The 12,264-nt window shown below is 37.8% G+C and overlaps 2 protein-coding genes across 13 annotated transcripts in view; both read right to left on the bottom strand.

Moving 5' to 3' along the window:
• Positions 1–12,264, bottom strand: part of LOC105202434 (dystrophin, isoforms A/C/F/G/H) — a 508,516-nt gene that overhangs the window by 268,503 nt on the left and 227,749 nt on the right. The gene's annotated exons all lie outside the window — the stretch shown is intronic.
• The window catches only part of LOC120358230 (nascent polypeptide-associated complex subunit alpha, muscle-specific form-like), a 78,844-nt gene that overhangs the window by 55,209 nt on the left and 11,371 nt on the right, over positions 1–12,264 (bottom strand). The window lies entirely within an intron of this gene.

The following is a 12,264-nucleotide window of genomic DNA, read 5'->3' as shown; positions in this document are numbered from 1 at the left end:
GCGCGGATAAGCGTCGTGACGAAAAAATGAATTTAATTATATTATCGTGCTCAATTACCGTTAATTGCGTTGCTTAAATTTCGTGCACCGGGGTATTCCGCCGGGGTCGGCTTTATAACCAGCAAGAATCGGCTGTATCGATTCCTTCGGATAAAATATGCGCTGCTTTATGCACTAACTCATAACTTCCCACCTACATCGGGCGACTCGATGTATCGATAATTTCACTATGCACCCCCGCGCGCTTGGCCAACGCGCGTTCCACCTATTATCGGAATACCGGAAAAACGATAGCGTCGCGCCATTAATCCCACTGATAACCGTTATTTAAGGGGAACCGCGGCCCGTTCCGCTTGTTATTCTTAACAAACAAAAGTTTGCAATAAAAATCGAGCGATTTCCCCGTTGGATTTTCGCGCAATTGTAATGTACTTAAAAGATTCAACTAAATTTAAAAGTATCGAGATTTAAAAATGAATTTGATGAAACAACGCAACGTATGCATATCATATGAACACCGAATAATTTAATAAAAAAATATATAAAAAAAAATAAAATACGCAATACTAAAATTTGTGTAACACGCACTTTGCGATATACGACGCTAATTGAATTTTTTAAATTGCGTACAATATTAAAAACAAAACACATCTCTGAAAACTGTTAAAGGACCTTTAAAATAAAAAATCGACTCTGTCCGTCCTGCAATTAATCCAGGACTGCAAGTAGCTTACACTATTGCGCTTGTATGGAGCGCTCGCCAGATAATTTAGAGATGTACCGAGACAATAAATGTTATAGCGCAATAGACTGGTACTTGATGGAGGCATAGATTTTTTTTTACGAGAATTAATCATATCACAGCCGTGACAGATGTGTCGAGGGCGATTGTAAACAGCGGTCATCCCGTTGCTAAACTATCATTCAGCGACGAGAGGCACGTCAACAGATATGCTACAAACGTGCGCGCACGAAATTGGAAAAAAAGAGAGGAAAAAGGAGATAAATCTCATTTGTCGAGAGTTGTTCCACTGCATACACACGAAAGCGATTTCTATGTTTACACGCGACAATGAAAGCACGGCGGTTGACTTATTTATTTTACAAGATTATTATTTTGTCATGCATAAAACTCATCAAGACTTCTCTCTTTTTCTCTTCATTTTTCTGTCGTTTTTAGCATAATGATTGCAGCTCTATATGCAACGTATAAAATTATTAACGGGAAAATTTGACGTATACAGAGAAAAAACAATTTTGATTAAACTGTAACATTTACATTACTGATAAACAGCGGTCTGACAGACCACTATCGTGTTTCCGCTAATTTTATAAATTTTTTGTAATGAAAGATGTATTTTTTTAATTTTACTGAATGCTTGTAAATAAGGGAGCGAGGAAAGATATTTTAATGTAAAAATTAGCAAAAAATCTCATAAGATGTTTCTAAAGTCAGTAGAACTTTATCCGCTGTATTTGGAAATAACCCAAAATTACGAAAAACGGCGAAATATATGTTTGATCATTTCGACAAGGGTTTGTTTTTAAGGGGGTTATAGATATTGTTCCCTCTCGAGGGCTGCTGTTGCAGGACTCCGAGTCAAATATATCAAATGCCCTCCATATTGTAATATATCATTTGAAAGATCATAAAAAAAGAAAATTTTTTTATAAAGGGAAGGTTGATATGTTGACTGGTTCGGGAGTTATTTAGGGTCAAAGTTCGAAAAAGGTCAATTTTCAAAAAATCGTCACTCCCATTCGAAAAGTTTTAAAAATCCTAACAAATCCTTGGAAAGATAAATCATAAAAATTTTCCTAACATTAAAATATAACGTCACACCGGTAAATAAGAATTAAAATGTGTAAATAAAAGACTAAATAAAGAAATATATACCTACATGCCCAATACTGAAAAAAAGTAAAACGTAAACGGTAAATCTTTGTCTGCAAGACCGCTACAATTTTTCAATCATTTCATATTTCACGTTCCTAGCGAATAATAATGGAACCACTGCAGTGTTTGGTAAGAACAAATAATATAGGCAGATACTATGAGTTTAGTGCGTCTCTTGTGGATGTTAAGGAAGTTATTGACAAGTAAAGTTTCACTAGCGGCTCATAAGACCGACATTACAGTTCAAAGGTTAATACAGATATGAGAAATAATTACGTTGAATTATTTGAAAAATTGTCTCGGACGATTAACTTGGTTTTCAGAATATCAAAATCTTTTGCAGCAACATTATTGGGCCTCTTACGTAACTACTTCGATGACTCAACGTAAAAATAATTTCTGCATCTAGCTAAAATTTCAGATGCTGCAGTAATATTGTTCATTTCCGCGTAGGGAATCGCGACGCGCGCGAAAGAAATCGCCAAAATCCAACGAGAATTATCACGTCCGTAGAGACGTGATAATACTCGCGCGATAGGCTTTCGGGATATTCGCCGAAACGCAGCCCAAAGTGAATCCAATTTCCCGGCGCCGCGCGCGTCGCGGCCGACATGCAGGCGATGACGCAGGTGCGGCGTACCGCAACACGCCGGCTGAAATTAATCACTCCGATAAATAATAATAACCGGCGGCACTCTCGCGCCTAGTTAGTTCGTTATTAATATGCAATTCATATTAAAGGGCCCTTCTAGCGCGCCGGTAACGACATACGGGGCCGAACGTCCCCGGCTCCTCCTCGCTTCGGCGCGGCGAGACGCGACGCGCGCATTCGTGCGCTAGACGCGCCTGGTGTGCGTACGTGCGTGCGTGCGTGATGATGGCGCGACGTGTGATGCTCGCGCTTCGCGAGCAACAACCTTGTTACTTTATGCGCGTATCGGACACATCTCATAATTAATGTACCATAATTAATCGGCGCCGGCCGGACTCGGTGTGGACATTAGTATCGCGGGAAATGTACGTTACCTCGCGCGGGCACCGCGCTGTTGCGAGTTTCTAAATAACTCTATGGCCCTACGACGCGCACGGGGCGCGCACGAGCGGCTCTTCGTCTTTGAATCTGACGAGCTCGTTTCATCGCCCGACGGCGGTAGTTGGAAGCGAAAAGGGACAACCATTATATTAAGCATTCCGAGCGTAACGTGTAGCTTGTTGTTGCTTGTTGTAAATATCCTTGAATTATTAAACGGAATGGAAATTGAGTAAGCCGAAGCGTAATGTTCGATATACGTATTATTTTCTCTAACAAAATGATAGTTAAAAATTTGCAAAAATTAGCATTTCCCGATTCCTAGCTCGCGGGAATTAAAACTTTAACACTCTACGTGATTTTATCTCAGTATTCGAGAGTTGCGATAAATAAATATACAGTAAAACAAAACTCGTTCAAGCCAAAATTGGTATTTTCTTTTAACCATTCTAAATGATTAAATTGTAAATTAATACTCGTTTGTCTAAATAATGAGATCATAAAAAAGATAGATCAAAAGCGAGCAGAAATATATTTAATTGGACACGTTTAAAATAACGTATAGGAACGTTTCGACTTCATTTAGTCATCTTCAACTTATTATATCTAATTATAATAATGTGACTATCACGAATACACTGATAGAAATGTAATAATAATCGGAAAGGGCAAAAGTTAAACCACATGTCAGTGGTACGATGATTTTAGTGTCATTGTTCCATAAATCCATCCAATATTGATCATAAGTCGACAAATTGAAAATCGAAGATTATCCATTGTTCATTTGAAAACGAGAAAATGTATATCAAATATGTAAGAAATAAAAAGGTTTTTGATATATGTTCCAAAATTATGGTCCACTATCATAATATAAAACAAAGGAAAGTTACAAAATTCAAGATTAATTTTAATATTGTGTCTTTTTGGGACTTAATGCCATGTCTTCGTTTTTAATGTGTAACATCTCGAAAATTAATTTTTTACTATAATAATTGGATACCGAGTCAAGAATTTTGCTGTTATCTCAATCAAATACATGTTCGTATTTTGTTATTATATTCACTACTAAATTTTACTTTAATTTATTAATTGCAAGACGCATACGTTAATATGGATATTATTTTAAAACTAAGCAATTTAACTGTGGAAAACAGTTGATTAGATGCGGTTGTTCTTTTAACTACATATTTTGTGTCAAAATACTAAATTTTTACAAACATAGAAAAGTTAAAAATAACAAAATGTCATTTAACTGAAGAAATTGGTTTCAATTTGACACTTTAATATTTAACAATGTTCGGTGACTACTAAATGCTTCAACTTATCCAATCTCACATTATTTCTTTTAATTCTTTAATTCTCGTTCCGAGTTGCCTCTTCGTCAGACCGACGTAAGAAGTATCACAATCTTTACTAAATGCTCTAAATTACTACATCCAAATAAAAACCAGCTTTCAAATCTGTTAGACTTTCATTAAGGATTGGCGGGATTGCGTACAAAGATACGAGAGACAATGCAACCTGGAAGCATGGCACATACACAGTTTTCCCTTTAATAACGACGTTACCGAAGAAACTACGTCGGCAACAGCAAGAAGAAGGTCCGAGCTGACGAAGAAAGGACTTGACGAGCAGACAATGGGACGGAATCAACGTTCAAACAATCGCTATAAGCAACGTCGTCGTCGTCGTCGTCGTTGTCGTCGACGTATACGCCGACGGTTGTTGATAATAATTCCGACGGTAGACAATGGAGGCTACAACGGCGAGCGAGGACGCGCTAGGCGGGGGAGAAATGCGCTAGGCCGCGCGAGATAAGCTTTTAATTTTCACTCGAGTCCCAGGACCCGACAATGCCACCAAATTAAAACACCCTTCGCCAGCGCACGGTAGCACGCGGGCGCGACTACGTTTTGCATAATCACTTTACGAGCGAACAAAATCCGCCGAAATAACGGCCGACTTCCCCGAATTCGGCGGTCGCGCACGCGAATATCTGCACAAATTGCCGAATTTTATGACCGGATTGGATAGCGCTACACGCACACACGCACATACGTGCCGTTGTTGCCGGAATTTACAAGATTTCCGTGCGTTAAATGAAAAAGCGTCATTTCCGACGCATCGAATCGTGGCGAAAATTATGTCGAACAATCGTTCGTTTAATCGTTACGATAAAGCGCGACGGTCGGGTAACGGTATTTCTTTTTTTTTACGGTCTCGCGCATAAAATCGCGCGCGGTGGATCGCCGCTGGCGAGAGCCGCGTTAGCTCCTAACGCTCGGCTTTTAATTTGCAAAATTCGGTTTGCTACTGTTTATTAAGAGCCAACAAAGTTTGGCGCAGGTCCCACTTGTAGGGAGCGTAAAAAGAAAGTGCAAAGTTTTCGCGTCCGGATCGCTAAAGCGCAGCTGTAGGTGGAGTGGAGAGACAGCTGCGGTGTAATGTTGCCGCAAGTTTCAAACTGTTACGATGTAATGGCATTAATTACAATAATCCATTACAAAATCTGGAATATCCTGGCGGACGTAAAGCGATTATTTGTTGGGACGTGGCACTGCAGCAGTGATAATCCAATACTGAGCACAGTGCGATAATACATAAGCGCGCTCGTGAAATGAGAGAAGAGTCGTTTCCCCGTTTTCCGTGCAGTAGAAATGCCGTTGATGTAAATTAACTGCCATTACTTATCCCTCAACAAGCATTAATTTCTAAACTCCCGATACACGTAAACGGAGCACCGTATGCAGATTTTCAGAGTGAAGACACGTAACCCCAAGACGCATCACTCAAGCATACACACGTCGTTTATATTAAGTTAGTCAGCGGAGAGCAAAAAAAGGGGAGGGGGCGTACAACGAGAGTTAACAAAGATAAAAGGTGGAGATGGGGGAAGCTGCTTTTATTTTTCACTCGACCCCCGGCGACAATGGACGAGAATTAAAGCGAAGTACCGAGCTCGCGTAATTGTTTTACGAGCGGATAAAATTCATGAAGACCCTCGTAATACCAGCGGATGTTTTCTTTTGAGATGTCAGTTTATGGATGTCAGTTTATGCGAAACTTCCTACGCGCGCGTGCCTTTGTCATTCTGCGGCATAAATATAACAATATCCGATGATACCCTTCGCGAATACTCAGTCGTGAAACTCGAAGTGGCCGGCCGCCTCTAGAGGGGACGTCGAGACGTCAAATAATGTCGATAATGAAGTCGAAAATAGCCATCGATTCGTACCATTGCCCCACATTTCTCGTAAAGCTGCCAGGATCAAATCCAAATAAATGTCGCCGAAAAGAAATAACCGACCAAAAATATAACCTTTCGCTTTTAACATATGGCATAACCAAATATACATTGTGCTTTTTTTTAATGAATTATTTACTGCGTCATCATTTAAAATTACATAAGTTCGCAAACGGAAAGACTAAAAAAAAAAAAGAAAGAAAAGAAAAGAAAAGAAAAAAGCAACAAACACATTACCGGAAGATCTTAAGAACTCTCTTTCCATCCGTTCCGTTTCATGAGAAATAGCACACTTCGAGAGGGCGAGAAAAGACTAAGTGGTACAACTAAGGGTAGCGGTACGTGGCCAAGGTTTTAAACGGAACATTGTATTCCTACGGTGATGGATTTATCGTAACAGTCCTCTAGCCGGCGGAACCAAACTGAAGTCCCCGTTGGCAGTTACACCGTAATGATATAGTGTCGCACGCCGCTGGAAGTTTACGCTAATGGGACGAGCCCGAGGTAAAATGTGTCCGAAGTTTGGATGTCACCGGCGCGGCGGCTTTAAGAAGTTGTCTCGGGCGACGCTCCTCCGGGATGGAATCTATTGTGCTTCAGCCGGCCTGGGCTTTAGCATGTAGGGATGGTCCGTCGAAGCGACGCGACGCGAAGGGCCGCACGGGGCGAAGGGCACGCGGAATATAGGCTTTTGTCGGGAAGTTTCTTCCTTCCGCGTTCGAGTTTAGCGATTATATTGGCTTAGTTTACGAATGACGTGCTTGGATACACGAACAAAATATGCTTGCGCGCACAGTCTCCTTCCTCGTACGCGCGTGCTCTTCTCTTCATTCTACGTTTCCATTACCGCAGATATTCCGGTAAGCTGAACGATCGTTCTCGGAATCTTTTTACGAGATTAAAAAGGAGATATTTACGCGCAAAATGCGAAACTGCAAAAACATTTGTACAATTAACGAGATGGATGAGTCTTACGGTGATCAAATGATACACTAGATCACTATTGAGATAATATTAATATTTAGTATATCAAATTGAGGGAAAAACTATAGAATTAAATCGCTTGTGCGCGTTTTATACGTTATATTGTCAAATATAACTTGATTGATTTAAAAATAAAATTAGCATAAAAATTGATAACTAAAATTATACAGTAAAATAAGAAAAATTTGTTGACTGATAAAGAAAATTATTTATTTAATAATATGTAGGTGAATAAATTGCTCAAAAGATATTTCTTTAAAAGTTATTTAACGATTTAAAATTGACCTCTTTTCACGGCATGGCAGTTAACGAAAATAAGGAACTTTTAATGAATTGTTTTTTAATAGAAAAATTTTCCAGCAAAGTTCAACGGTTTAATCAAATTAAATTATTAATCTAACTAATTTCTTTACTTGAAAAAATATTTTAATTTAAAATCTAATTATAAAAATATTCGAAATTGAAATTGCAATAAATGTGCGATCTTCCTTCCATATTTTTAATAAAGGAAGATCGTCTGCAGATTAGCTAAAGAAGCTGCGGCTAAAAAGACGTCCGGTGGTTCTGGTACTTTCTGTATATTTCCGCGTAACGCTATATCTAGATGAAAGGTACATCAGCTAGTCATGACTGCTAATTTCCTCTATGTCCGTTTGCCCGGTAGACGTTTCCTTAGGAGCGTCACGTTTCTCTGCGCTGGCAGTTGCAGTTCGCATTAAGCAAATCAGATCCGCATATTGATTCGAACGATAATCTAATTTTCATTTTCCCCATGTCACAGAATGATTGCTTAGACGGTGTCATTGTAATTTCTCAAGCGCACTTCATTTTTAATGTACAATCCGTAGGAAATTTTGACATTCGATTACAAGGAAAATCAAATAATGTAACCGAAAAAAAAAAAATCATAAAAAAATATATGAAAAAACATTTCACAATATCACGATAAAATATTTTTAAGAGCTCATTCCGTTGAAAGTTATGATGTGCGCTTGAGTGTATTTGTGAAGTTTTTCGCCATTTCGCTAGCTGTCCCGTTAATCCAACTACGCGGCCGAGATATATACATATTTAGATACGGAAATGCATAACAACGAGAATATTTCAAGACATTGCAGTCTCAATTTTTAGCGCCACTTTTGCGAGTTAAACTTAAATTGCTTTAACTTTCCGACATCCTCTTGCGTCCAAGTAGCATTTCATTTTCTAAATAACTTTGTAAGCAAATAGCAATATCATGGTGTAAAACATACATTTCTGTTATCTCTTTTATCATAATAATGTAATTAAAGTTTTCGCTGTTAAACGAGGTACAAATATTTAGGTTTTCTCTTTAAAATGTGATAATGTTTAATTACACAACTTGAAGCACCTTCAGAGCAGTGAAATATCACTTTAAATTATCTCTTCCATTGATTCTCGTTAACATCACGAGTAAAAAGTACTGTGCTCTGTAATCGCAAAGAAGAAAAGAACAAAATTGTTTGTAATAAACCGTTAAGCGGTCGCACACAAACTGCAACAGAAAGAGATGAGCATCATAATGGACGCTACCTTGCTTTTCGACTCGCGTTGTCTGCGCGAGTCATGGATAGAAATTTTCCTGGAATTTTCCATTACCCGGTGAACGTGATTTCGTGTCCGGCAAAGTATTATCGGTACGCCGTATCGTGCTGTATCGAAATTTTCACAAGCCAATTATGGAAAATCTGAGCCAATGGAATGCTCTAAACAAGCAAAAGGTAAATATGCCCAGCGGATATTACCGAAATTAAAATTCACATTAAGTGCAACATTGTCCCGGTTAAAATTGTAAATTTCCGTTATATTTTCATGACAGAATTCATAATCTCAAAATATATTTATCTTGAATTTTATCTCTCAATATGTTAAATAAGATAAATACAAAAGCATACACAGAAAAAATTCTGCATAAATGTGATTGCATAAGTGAATGGAAGGTATAAAACAGATACTTATAGTTGACTCTATCAAACATAAAATATCGAAATAATCAAAAATCTATCATAAAATTATGATTAAAATGCATTTTTGTGTATTTCTTAGTATAGAACATTTTTCTTTTAGAATGTATTTTCTCTTCTAAAGTATAAATCCGCTAAATTGTGTTAAAATATTTCTTAGTTAAAATCTTTGCATGTTAGAAAAAAATCTGAGAGACTGTATAACATAGCATATCTTTTCTAACAAATAACTATAAAATATGTACAAAAATAATATAGAAAAATAAATTTACTCGCTTATTTGAAAAACAAAATTTTCTCATATTTTGTTGTTATGAAAAAAATAATAATAACCAATATACAAAATAATTTTAACTATAAATATTAAAAAACAACAATGGTAAAAGGTAATAATCGGTAGTGATGATCAATACCGATATTAATAAAAATTAAAAAAATATTGGTTTTGTAATAAAATAATACCGGTTTGTAATCGACATCGAAATTGTATAACACAATTTCTTCTTATTAAAGATCCATTCACACAAATATAAAGCGTTACTCTCGCAATTATCAAAGCACATTAAATCAAGAGATGCACATATTCTCGTTCATAGAGAAACGGCACACGGCATACGAGCGACGCCGCTAATCACACGCGTCGAGTTAATGGCCTACCACAACGTCATCGTTCATTCATTAAGAGACATTAAGCGAGACCCGACCAAAAACTCACTATTCGTCCAGAGTGTTCTTAGTAGTAGATCTCATTTACATTCATCGGCGAGATAGTGGTCGTACGTATACATATATATACATCAGTCGTGTCGCCGCAATCAGCGTTCTTGCGCGACAGACTCAACGTTCATTTGCTCGCGCTTTGAGTCGCAATATTAAGACTTCAATTAAGCAGTCTTGTCGACTTGGAAACTAATATGCCATTGGATAACCCCAATGCACATTCAGAATGCACATTCATGTATCTCGGACGTCGAAGTGAGAAAGGTAGGAAACTACCGGGAAGATCGCTCTTCCGCATCCGCCATTCCTCCAAAACCCGACGTCGTCGTCGTCGACATAGAGTCGGAGGATGAGAAAGCTGTACGTATAATAACGCGGCGTGTGTCCTTTGAAACGACTTGCAAACAGTAGCGCAGGCATTCGGAAGGAAAAGGATAGAAATGGGCGGTTGAATGAGAGAAATCTCTCGGAATTACCGGGAGGTCGTAGTTTAATCTTAGCGCCGTCATCAATTTCCGCGGAATTTAATCCTTTGCCACATCACCCATTACTTTCAGTAAGGAACGGAATCGCCTTCCATCAAAACACCCCGCAACGACGCGTCGTGACCGCAAAAAGGGAAGACTTGAGACAAATCTCCACGAAACACCAGTCTTCACGCGTAAGCATTTCGCATGTCTATGCATGTTCAGCTTCAAATTCTAACAAAATTTATTCGTCTGCATTAGAGAATACATGTACCACATTTTAGATATTTTAAAAAGATTGAAGAATGTGTGTGATAGCCTAATTGCGTTTTCAAAATTTTCAAATTTTTTTTTTAATTTCTTGGGAAAAAATAATGTTTGCCAACAAAAATAAAATTTCTATGTACAATTTCATTATCACCCTTGTTTAATAAATTTATGAAAAGAGCAAAAAAAAAAATAGAAATCCATCGATTTCGTATTTATGAGAGAACACATTTTCTGAGGCAACGGTTAAAAGCAAATTAAAAACCAGCAAGCGCAATGAAAGAATGCACAATGAAAATTGCAATGGAAAGTACTTTCTGGTCTTGAAAAGTGTCACAAAAGCATTTGAGGGATTAACCGAATGGCCGGAACAATTCCTCAGGATTCTCTTGCGGCAACAATTTAGTGCAAAATAGTTGGCGCGACAGTTTCGTTCACCGTGAAAATAATACAATTCTATGCACTGAAAATAACATTCTCGCGTTCTACTAAGAAGGATGTACATTTCCCGCAAGATTGTTGTCATGTAATAATTCTTTGCGTAACGGTTTTTATTTTTTCACGCAACCGATTATTACGTGCTTATAGTTTAAATCGAAATTTGAAGATCGTGGCGAGAAAATATGATTTACTAATTTCTGTTGCGTGTTACTAATTTTTCAACCTCGTTCCCATAAATATCATAATGTACAGCACAAATACATTCTGTTGTACAAAACTTGTACAAAGCTCCTTGCGCAAAGTGCAAAGTTCTTATAGAGAATTTCGCTTAAAAAAAATTTGTAACGGTCATTTCGCAAGTGACGGGCATATCCGATGCGAATGGAGTTTTCGAGTTAACATCTCCATCTCTCATGCATGATGCAAGATGCGCGCGCATGCGCATTCGTCGCATCGGAAGTGGCGGTAAATCGGATCTGAAACTCCCGATATATCGCACGAACGACGCGCGCTCTTCCACCCCTTCACGCGTTTGCATATAAATAATATTGCAAGATGGCGGCGCCGAATCATAAAGTTCCTCCGGAAAGTGAAGTTGCGGTTTGACTATCTTGCTTGTCTACCTGCCTATGTATGTACAATGTTTGTCGATCGATCGTCCATGCAAGTGAAGAGCGAGAAGCGTCTCGCATTACATATATTTTTCAGATCCCAAATTTATGTATGACCTTCCATCGAGAGATCCTAAGATAGAATCTTTCCTCATCGTCGAGCAGCACACATTATCGATTTAAAGCGCAAACTTGACTTAGGCATCAAATCGCTTCCAAATTCAATAAACCACTGAATAGGTGGATAGCTCTTACATCGAAAAAATCAGCTCGTCGTCCAATTTGCCAAGGAAACTCTTATAAAAGATTCTTAAATAAGTTCCACGATATTCAATCTTAGATAAGTCTTTTGATATTCAATCCCGTCATATATCTTGCTAGAAACTCATTACACGTTAACATTGTAAACATATTATTATCATAAAAAATTTGTTTTTATGCGCCATTATTTCTTTCACAAAATAAAATATCATAAAATAATATATTACATATATACAGCGCTCAAAAAAATTTAATTTTTACCAATTCAAGGAAAAATGACTTCGTGGTTATTCTACTGAATGATTAATTTAAAAGCACGATTCTTTCTCCACGGAAATAAACTTGTGGCGATATGAG

This window comes from Solenopsis invicta, chromosome 7 (genome assembly GCF_016802725.1).
Source record: "Solenopsis invicta isolate M01_SB chromosome 7, UNIL_Sinv_3.0, whole genome shotgun sequence".
In the NCBI taxonomy this organism is placed as follows: domain Eukaryota; kingdom Metazoa; phylum Arthropoda; class Insecta; order Hymenoptera; family Formicidae; genus Solenopsis; species Solenopsis invicta.
Note: the sequence above shows the minus strand (reverse complement) of the source record. Positions and strands in the feature narration are given on the sequence as shown.